This window comes from Chelon labrosus (assembly GCF_963514085.1).
Source record: "Chelon labrosus genome assembly, chromosome: 19".
Lineage (NCBI taxonomy): Eukaryota > Metazoa > Chordata > Actinopteri > Mugiliformes > Mugilidae > Chelon > Chelon labrosus.
Window position 1 is genome coordinate 18,940,228 of NC_140352.1, and position 11,549 is coordinate 18,951,776.

Below are 11,549 nucleotides of genomic sequence, written 5' to 3' on the forward strand. Positions count from 1 at the left end.
AGAGACTTAAATGTGGTATTAATTCGTTATTGAGTTTTTTATTTTTTTTTTCACTGAAACAAACTGGCTTGTGTACCTCTGACAAAATGCAATCACAACGAAGTTCTGCTTTTACCGTGCTCTTTAGACACGCTAGTGGCACGGCTCTAGGAGAAGTTACGGGCTTACTTTGTGTTTGTGCTATGTGGAAACGGTTAGCATGCTACACTATACTGGTGAACATGGGAAACCTGATCATGTGAGTATATCCAAAAAAGGGGACTGTTTTTGTCCCCCCTCAATGACAGGTAAGTACCCAACCGTTAATGGAAATTAGGTGCACTGGTTTCTGGTTATTAACACAACAAGCAAGTTCCAGTAGGAGTTCCTATTTAAACCTCAGACTTCCCACCAGTCCCCTAGAACTGAAGAAGCTACTCGGATGAGTGGTGAAGCGTCTTCTCAAAAAACTCCAAAAGTCCAGTTGCCTTTTTTTGAATCTTTTTTGGATATACCATGACCTGGATGACTGAGAACCTTCACAGACATACTGATCATGTGAGCATGTTGATAGCACTGTGGTCACCATAGTGCGTGTGCACCCTCACATAGCTGATAGCATGGTTGTAGACTCTTAAGTGAGATTTACATGTGCCTCTGTGTCAGATGTACACCTTACACACAACGCTGCTGCGTCCCCTACACCATAGCCTGATGTGCACCTACCCAGAAATGTAACTACATGTCACGGCGATGCAGACTATGGCAGCTGTGATTGGTCCACTTCCTCACTTCTGCCTTTTCTGCATTGCAGTGATTTCAGTAGATGTTGCAGTTGTCCGGCCTTTATCATCTGCAGCCCTAACTTGAGCTGTTCAATTACAACCACCACTTTTTGAAGTACACAAAGAACTCAACACAGCTTAAGAACCGCATCTAGTCATTTACATATTCAGTTTGAAGGTTTGTCTAATCAAAGTTGTTTTACATTGTATTACAACTGTCTAAATGGTATCAGAATGCAACTGTTTTTGGTAAGATGCCAAATGATTATGATCCAGAAATTAGACACCTACTTTATGTCAAATTCATCATCACTGTAATTGTTATTGCTGTTACTATCGACAACACAAATAGTTAAAAACGTTGCTATGACCCTAGTGTCAACAAGTGTGAATGCCAGACTGATTTAAATTGCCCAACCAGTTTTCTTTTAAATACAAGGAAACTGAACGGGACGCTCCCTACCTTCTCTTAACGAAAAGTTTTCCCCCTTCCAGGAGGACACTTAACCCCCAGCTGCTTGTGGAGCTGCTCTGCAGCCAACTGTAGACGACTGTGGTTTACAGAGCAGACACTAGGCGTGAATTTGTGTTATCATGACAATATGCAGCAACTACGGAAGAGTGAGCACGCTTGGTAAAGTTTCGTTAAACAAATACTGGTTAAAATAATAAATGTTATGGTGGAGAGATGACAGGCAGTGAGTCACTTTGCACTGCACGGTCTGACTCAACTCAACTGTAGCAGACAGCTGCTGAAACCTGTTGTGATGAACACAGAGCAACACGCAACGTCCTCAGTTTGAACATTTTAAAGTTATTTTCAAGTTTTCGTAAGCCTGTGAATCTGGGAAAAATACTGTCTTTACACTTATTTGACATGTGGCTCAAAGGCTTTGTGGGAGCTGCAGTGTTCACGCATGTTAACATTATGATAATGTGTGTGTGCGCAGCTACCTGAGGGGCACGCTGTTTTACATGGCCTTTTAAAAGTTTCTGTGGGATTAAATGAGGTTAGATGTTCACAACACACTGCTATTTCCCTAAGGCAGGAGAGGAACCTTTCCACTCTCTGCTCACGCTCTCCACTAGTCACGCAAGCCCTGTCAGAGATAGGCACACACACACACACACACACACACACACACACTCGCAGTCACAGGAAAACACACAGACAAAAACCTCCAAATGAGTCAGAGGAGCCACTCTGGATGATAAATTCAAGTGTTGTGTAAGGCTGTGTTTGTGGTTTATGTGGTTATTTAGGATTCTTGTATCTTTTGTGGCTCTGATTTTTGTATTTTTATGCCTCTCAGATAGCTTTGTGGCATCAATGGCTTGTATTTGCATTAGCATTTAGTTGACACAGCCACTGAAAATACACAAAAACACTACAACAGCAAAGTAACAATAACTACAACTGTGAATCCACTTTGGTTAGTTAGCGGGGTGTGTGTGAGCATGCTGCATAGTTTCAGTAAACGTGTGAGAGACAGAAAGCGCGAGAGAGGAGGGCCTATTCAAGAAGGATCCATGCTTCAGAACAGGCTGCAGGGCATTGCTGAATGACTGATAGGAGAGACCTTTAAAACAAAGCTCCAGAGACACAGACACACATGCACGTTACGTGAACATACCATCCCATCTACACAAACGCATAAAAACACGCGCGCATACCATCCAAAATGAATGGAAGCGAAAGCTCCTCAAATCCTTTTTCGCTGTCTCCTTTTCTCGTGACGTCGATTACTTTTCGTAGCAGTTCATGACACACGCAATGTGCTGCAGCAACTGTAATTCACAGCGAGACAAAAGCTTTCATGCCTTGTCTTTCAGCGCCGCATCCACCCACTGGCACATACCAGCTAACTAAGTGGCAACTGCCAAAACAGGCAATGGGTGCTTTTCAACCTGTCACAGACTTAGGATCGTGTGTGTGGATAGCAAGTGCGCGATTTCTGACATGCACGGATCTAGTCAGACATGGAGATTTGTGGGGATGTCAGGAGCGTTTTATTTAAGTCCAAATGTCCTTGGTTGCAGATCTTAATTTCAGCCACCAGGTGTGGGGTGTAGACCCTTTGAATTCCAAAGCTGTATAAATGCTCTCAGATGCTTGGGGGTTAAATGTTCAGGGGTTAGGTGCTGCACAAGTTCCTGTGAGACAGCGAGGCAGAAAGAAAGAGACAGAGGTGGAAACCAAACCCAGACAGCCAGTCTGTACGTGAGAGAAATCTCTCCTCATCCGATCAGTGGCATTGAGGGTTGGAGACTTTTGTAACACTGGCAGAGATTTTGAGTTATAATGGCCACAAACTGTCACCGCCACTCAAACCACACTGTGTGGTAGTTGCACATTAGGGCCTCATAAGTCTGCAGCATGGCAGCTTTACTGTAACTCTCTGTGCTTGCTCTTCCTGGAAGTCCCACACAATGCGTCCAATCCTGTTACATGTTAAAAGACAATTAGGCAGCTTTAAACTTTAATATATTTTGCTCTTGGTGGTCAGAACATTCATTGCATGATGATTCAAAAGCACCACACGGAGCATGATTTCACTCTTCAGCCCTTTATTTTTTTTCCTCTGTTTAGCAAATTCAAAATGGCTGCTCCTCCTCTTCCTCTCCTCATGTCACTGCGACACAGAGCCGCTTAGTTCATATACAGTGTGCAGGAAGTGATTAACAGTAAAAGATCAAAGGCGGCGGACAGGATAAACATTCTTCCCCAGGACCCTAGCTACTCCTCCAGGGTATACAGCGCCACTTCCTCTTTTTACAGACTGACTGCTGCCTCCACCGCCACAGCACAGCGCACACATTGTCACCACATGAGGTACTGACCCACAATTCAGACTGCATGTGCGTGTGTGTGTGTGTGAGACAGAAAGAGATACAGAGATAAAGAAGAAAGGAGGGGAGCTGTGTGGGTGACTCTTCCGAGCCGAGGCAACATCCAGGCTGCATTAAGAAAAATGATTACATCTCTATGTTATGGAGACGTACAGATCAGTGGAGAGGCTTAGCTTATGCTAATTTCCCACATGCTCGCAGTGATACACAGCTGTTCTGCTAAAGGACTGCCATTGGGAGTTGATTATGTGACCCGAGCAACTGCAGGTGTAGAAGGCAGAAAGAGCAGGAAACCCCCTCTGATGTCAGCAGAGCTGGAGACGGAATGCAAATTTGAACCAAAGCTGTTATGCTGTGCAGGGCATATTGCTGCATGTGTGGGTTGAGGAAGGATTAGAGGGGATGTAGTTTGCGTGGATTTCGGATACAGATGCATCTTTGCCATAGCCAACATACAAACAAATAGTAATAAAAAAAACATACAGTAACCCTAAACCCAAACGGTTACATGAATCATCCTCTGAAGCTCAGGTGTTCTTTCAGTTCCGTCACTCGACGTCAAGTGTTGCACAGTACAGACAACACTATAATAACTATTCTTAAGAATTCAGTTTTAACCTTTTGATGTTCAGTGTCAATATCAAGGCCTTCCTTGTTGAATCTGGGACTATCTTTGGGACACTTAACCCCCAGCTGCTTGTGGAGCTGCTCTGCACTAGGCGTGAATTTGTGTTATCATGTCAATATGCAGCAACTACGGAAGAGTGAGCACGCTTGGTAAAGTTTCATTAAATAAATACTGGTTAAAATAATAAATGTTATGGTGGAGAGATGACAGGCTCCCTGAGTCACTTTGCACTGCACGGTCTGACTTCTTCTTAAGAATTCAGTTTTAACCTTTTGATGTTCAGTCGGTCTTCACGTCAATATCAAGGCCTTCCTTGTTGAATCTGGGACTATCTTTGCCCCCCTCCCCTTCAACCTGAGGTGAAACATAACCTCCTTTGGGCTCAATGGATGGCAGATCACAGGCCCTCAAGATCTAAAAGAGACAATTATCCTCAATTGAAGGCTGACAGGAAGAACAAACACTTCATAAGTGGTGCAGGAGTCTTTTTTCTCTTGGGGGTGGGGGACTAATCCACTGACGGGGGGCCATGGGATTGACCAGGTCGACCTGTGGCCAGGTGGACGACTCCACAACCTGATTGTGTCTGAATAACAGGACAATGGGTGAGTGATCAGAGGTCTGTGCATGAGGAAAATCATCACTGTACCGTTTCTAGTTCTAGGTCTAGTTCTACAGTGTGGTCCAGAACCAACAATTAAAAATACAGTGTTTGACCTTGTTGCTCCTTTGAAGCTCCTTCCTCAGGGACAATGTTTTTGAGTCGGGTTTGATGATGGCTCCAACAGCCTTTGCTGTGGTAGGCACAGAGCGCCGAGGCCAAATGTGGGTTTAAAAATAGAGAGGCCTCTGGATGTGCGGCTTGCTCTCAGTGTTTCTTTTGGCAGATTGAGGTCAGAACATATTACCCATAATCCGCTTCATATGCAAAGCTACATAATATGATTCCATGTCGTTACAACCTGCCAGTTATTCTCATGGTCAATCAAATCCGAAAGCATGTCACTGATGGAACAATATTGACTGACGGAAAATAAGTTGTTATACCGCTGTTTCTGTGTACTGTCCCCTAAAAGAACAAACAAGAAAACTCTTCCAGAGCTTAGCCCTTCATTCACATATTGGTTACAAATGAGCCTCATTTTGAATGATAACCAGAGAAATGCACATATGGCTTCTCGTGAAAAACCCACATTTGGCCTCTCTGTCTGCCATTAAAAAACATTTAATCTGATAGACTCATTTGTCTTTGTGTCTGGAGTCCGGCAAGTCCAAGGGCAGCTTCCAACATCTAATTGGTCAAGAGGATCATTGACATCACAAGGGGTGAAAGGTCAGTCTGGGACAACCTTCTATGGTCTTTGGTGCCAAGTTCTGTTTGAGAGTTGCCAGGTGTGAAAAGCTTTTCTTGTTGTTCTTGGGTTGATGTGAACATCTGCGTCGGACTGCTAGCCAGTCCAGAGAAACAGAGTCATGCCGAAGGAAGCTCAGACTCTGAATCTGTTATTTGGAAAAAACACACTTATGGGTGAGGAAAGGATAGGGCTTAAACATCTCTGTGTCAAGGATTTTTCATTTCACGATGCAGTCTCCATGGAGACAAAATAAACTATTTAGTAACAGTAACTATTAGATAGTTTTGAACTAGTGATATTTCACCACTCAGGTTGGCATTATTAAACTTATTAAACAAGATCTGGGCGAAATTGGCTTCTAGGAAACATGTATATCACTATTCAGTAAAATAAAATAAAAATGAATAATTTAAACAAGAATTTGCTTTCATAGAATATAACATAGCTTACAAACTTAACAGTTTTAGGGGCTTAACTATATTAACTTAAAGCTACAATGCGGGACGTTTGTCTCCCCCTTCTGGCAATGACAGTAAATACACAAATGCTATTGACACCTTAATACAAGTACAGTCTACAGTCCCTTCTCTTCTGGCTACACTCCCCAGCGAGGAAAGGCCACACAAAGAAGTTTGTCCTTGCATGGATTGCTTTCTTTCAGTCTTCCTTGTAAGACAGAGTTTGTTTTCTGTCTAGATTACCAGTAACTTTTCTTGGACGCATCCCAAATTTAATTTTATTCTTCACGATTGCCACAGACTGAGAATTTATAGAACCCAGGTTACATTCATAACTTTTGTTTTTCTGCCATGGGATCCACCGTAGATGCTGTAGGCTACTCCCTCGCTGTTGCTACTGTTTCTCCGCTCTTAAGCTCTATGCTGGTTGATGTAAAACGCATTGCTGCAGATGCACAATTTATTTGTTAAATTTTTGCACGATAGCTTTGACTTAGGTTTGTTTAGTTTATGCCTGCATTGAGTAATATGTTTGTTCAGTGAGTTAGAGGATTTGCGCAGATTAGAATGAATGGAGAAGTGTCAGATTATGCTTACCTAACATAGTTTGGTTTTACCTCATCTTATTAGGGTTAATGTTTTGTTATAAGAGTTATACTGGGTTGTTTTTACTTTTATATTACATTATATTCAGGGACCATTATGATACCTTGTGTTGATTTCTTTTGGTTCACTCTTAAGATAACTTTAGCTTTTTCAGTTGGTTTAGTTAGCGACATAGCAACAAGTGCGCGGAACATGCACACTTTACGGTAGCTTTTGTATGCATCTCCACTTGTAAACACGTATGTTAATTATTACTCAGATAAGTTTGAACTTGTGAACAGCTGGTGCAGCTGTTGCATCTTATTTCCAAAGCACAACAAGCCTTTGAGTTCCTCGCATGATATAAATAGACACTATTAACTAACACATCTAGTTTACCCTACAATGGCCTAAGTCTGTGTCTGACCCCTAACATAAACACAACATGGCTCCTTTCCCCAGTGACCCAGAGGGGTGCAGGTGGTCCACATGGACACCTCTATATGGATTCTGACCCGGGTTCAAAGGTCAGACCCTCAAATGATGGCCTTCCTTGCCGCCTCTAATTGCCCTGTTTATTTTTAGTCCACAGTGGGCCGTGTTGCGCTATTAAAAGAAACATGAACATGAGGCCGTCTGCTAATTACTGTTGGGCCAGCAGACCCGCACTTTCCCTGATTGTTACCATATGCTAACCCACTCAGAGAGGAGAGTCTCATCTGTCACCTTCACTGTCTCTCCGTGGTCTTTGTGTTGACATAGAACTGCAAGAAGGCACTTTGTTTCAAGTGTGTGTTGTTGAAATATCTTCAGTGATGCCTGAAAAGGACTAATATTAAGCTTTGTGGAAAATCCTGTCTTCGCTTTGTTTTAAGCCTTAAAGCTACTATGCACAAGACTGATTTGTCTGTGATGGAAGTAAATCAGATTTCTATTCCTTCAGTTCAATTGATGTGCCATAACATTAAATTCCCCAGAGTCTCAGTGGACCTGCTGAACTGTTTTGTCACAGGATACACAAGAAGACAACAGACGAAGCAGATAGCGCTGGCAAGTATCAGTAAATCTGGTTCGAGCATTTAAGGAAGCACTAAGTAATTGGCTCGATTTAGACCGATTTGTGGTCAGAGGGAGGTTGAAATAAAGCAGCAGAGGAGGCCATCTTGCCGAAGTTGTGAAGTTTACAAAGGTTTGATTGCAGTAGGAAGCTGGTTGTGTGGATTAGCAGATGGGCCTGGACACAGCGAGTACGTGCTTCTGTTTGGTCATAGACACAGTTAAAAGTGTGGCAATAACAGAGTTGTTAGAGTAAAAATATATATATATGAACATTTGAATGTATTATCTATTATAAAATGTTATTTTATATAAAATCTTAATTTTCTTTCTAATAGGAAACTGCAGTATATTTCTAAATAAAGACTGAGTGATAATATTACATAGGCTTACTATATTTCTAACATTATACTTCTAATCTTTTGTCTCTCACTCACATTGCTGGTAACGAGCATGTCAGCTGTGAATCCAGAGCTGTCACGAAGGTGTCTGGGCATTGTCAAACAGCAGAGGCCCACCCGCCTCGCCCTGCCTTGATGGATTGGGTTTCCTCTGCACCTAGAAGCACGCAAACCTGTAACTTCCTGCAGAAATGAATCATCGAGTGGGAGAAAATAGATATTCACTCGAGAGCAATGCATTACGCTGCTTAGGCTTTTCAGGTAGCTATTATGTGATGTGATGTTTCCTGGGGAAAAAAATGAAAGCCAGGACAAAAGCAGACCATTCAGAAAAAAAAAAAAAAAAAAAGGAAAAAGCTTTGACAGGGAGATGGCTGAGATCCAGCAACTTTAGAAAATATTCATTATGACAGCATCCCAATTAATTTGCATGATGAGGTTTATACAGTTGCAGTTAGTTTGGTTGGTAAATATAACATGTTGTTATGTATTCTAATTTAATATTCGGGATGTGAATGTTCAAGCATTTTTTATTACAACATATGGTTCTTGTGGGGAAAAAACAAACTTATTTTATTTTTTCCTATTTTTTTCATAATGCATTTGTACTTCTTTGCACTAGAACAAAGGGAAAAAGTTGTCATTAAATAATAGGGTATTATGCTGTTATGTTACTGCTCCAGTGTGCTTGAAATCAAATTAGGCTGTATGTGGCCCCTAAACTAAAATGACTTTGAAACCCCCGATATAGTGTTTGAGTTGCCGCACGGTGCAGTGATTGTGTTTATGAATATTTGCCATTGCATAAATAAGTTTCTGTTTACTAGCTTTGTTCAGATGTGCATTATTACTTCTTCCCAGACAGTTTAAGTGAGAGTACGGCGGTTATATTTGAGACTTGATGGGAAGCTTGAGGCTTGTTATTACCTTTTTAAACAGGCACTGCAACCACACAACTGCCAGTCTCCTTAATAGACACGAGAGTCTCTCCCTCACGGCAACTGATCGCTGCCATTTTCCCTCATAAATTGTCTCCTGGATCAAGTTTCAGGTTATTAAAGCATTTTCACACTCGCTTGATAAATACCTGTATCTGTCCACTCAGGCTAAGTTTCTGTCAGTTCCATGCAATAGGGCACGAGGAAAATGTGATCTAAAGAAACTATAGCGCAACGATACGATAACCTGGAGACAGATAATAATGCCGAGGCAGCATCTGGTAACACTTTGTAATAATGGCTGCAAACCCTGGTTATCAGGCCCGAGCGATGCGGATTACTCTTTTATCTCAGCGTTGGAATTTCAGACTTTTGTGAAAGCCTTAATTGTGGAAAAGTTTTTTCTTCTCGGTTTGGTTTGCTGAGGTAACGCCCAGCTGTTGCAGAGATCTTAAAATCTGGAGTGCGTCAGGAGTTTTCCTTGCCACTATTGCTGTTGTTTGTCTTTTCACCAGTGTGTAACATGGTGTGACTTTATATGGTTGAGGTAATCCTTAAATGTGCTGTGCAGATGTACAGGAGATTTCGTTATAACCCTTTTTCACTTCTTGCTTCAAGACGTTTTGTTTTGGCATGCATCCCTTCCGTGGACAGAAATTTGTTAAGCTGGAAGTATGTTTATTTGAGGTTTGTTTGATCGTAGACATGTTGTTATATTTGCAGTTAAAAGGAAGAAAAAACTTTTAAATAACTTCATCAATGCCAATATAAGAATGAATTAGCCTTATAAACACATATATACTATATAAGTGTTAGTGTGCATGTCCTTTTTCATGCACAATGAACATACAGACTGCAGAGAGTGTGTATGTGCTGTCATTCTGCCTGTGTAACCTTTGGGGCCCATGTGATGTCAGCAGTTGGTGGCCCTCTGTTGCCACCCAGACAGCTGTTGTGGAGCCCCAGGCCACCTGATGAGCGCTTCAGCCTGATGAACACACCTGATGGTGCTCCCTGCGGTTCTTTTCTCCCGGGAGCCTTGCGGGCGGCTGGAACATCGGTTCTGAGCGACGCCAACACGGAAGTCGAGGGAAACTACGTTTGAAAGCTCATAAAATCACCAATCACACTTTTATGTTTGCTAACAGTCTGCTGCCACTGAGGAGAAGCCCCTTTAATGAGGCTGCGTTCAGTTATTCATAATGGAAGGCTCGGTAATAGAAAACTGCTGTGTTGCAGTTGCATTGGTTTCACATTTTTGAGTAATAGCCAAACCAGTGAAGCATAAAAAAGCCTACAAGGTTGTTGCAGTACAGAATGAAATTCAAGACCTGAGTATTGCAGACCTGGTCCTTCTCTCCAACACAGCTCTCCAACTGGGATCAACAGTTAGCTTCACGAGACACTCCCAGTTCCTCTGCCACCTCCTAATCTTCCTGAGAAACCAAGAGGGGACTCCTGGGTGAAAGGGTCACTGTCCCCCAGCAATCTTGACTTGGCAGGGGAGCAAGGGTTGGGTTGAAATGGAGGGGCAGGGTGAAGCATTGAGGTGAGCGTGGGCATTGTATATCAAGGGGAGGGGACTGAGTCGGGTTTGGCCCTTTGGCTTTTGTGATTTTTTTTTTTTGGTGTTGTTGTCATTGTTGGCCTTAATAGAACATTCCTCCTGGCTCTGCAGCGAGTGTGTATTGGAGAACGACAGCAGTAAGGGGGAAACATAACAAAACAAATGGACTTTTAAATCTTATGGGAAACAATAGAAGGTGAGCCCCCCTAGCCGTTCTGGGCCTTCATGGCCTTCAGGGCTTTGAGGACAGCACTGCATAACAATAAAAGTAAAGAGGCAGAGAAAATGTGAGCGACAAAAGTCACCTGAGGAAGATTTTCTAAATACCGTATTTACCTCTGGACTACTGATGGTTTTAAAGCAAAAAATAATCTGATAATCCCAATGTGTTTACTTGTAATACTTCTTAGAGTGCCAAATTTTTCATATCTGCTCATCTCAAATGCACGCTTACATTTCAAAGTGTTTACCTGCTCATCTTAAAGGCCTGGTTTGTCCAAATCCTCTACATATCCTCACTTCAAATGGCCCACAGGAAAACAAAGATTCATTAGTTTGCCTTAACTGACTTAGCCAGAGCTAATGGGGTCAAGCTGTGGTCAATGTAAGCTCCTCGTATCTTCTCGTCTCTGTTTTTTTTTTTTTTTCAGCTCTTGACGCAGTCTCCCAAGGCAGATCTTCTCAGACAGCTTTCCCGACGTCACGGGCCTGGCTCGCTGCTCCTAGCTTAAAAACCAGATAACAGGTAAATGGGTTGTTTTAGCCTACAGCCTCCTGTCACTGAAATATGGATGTGTTTGAAGTACTAGCCCCTACACAGCCAATAGAGAGGTTACATGTTTAGGAATGAGCAGGATCAGTCATTCTGACTGTGTCAACCCCACCAGTTCGTCATGTCTGCTAAAGCTTGGCTGAATTCCTCAACTACTATAACCAGGCCATGGTTT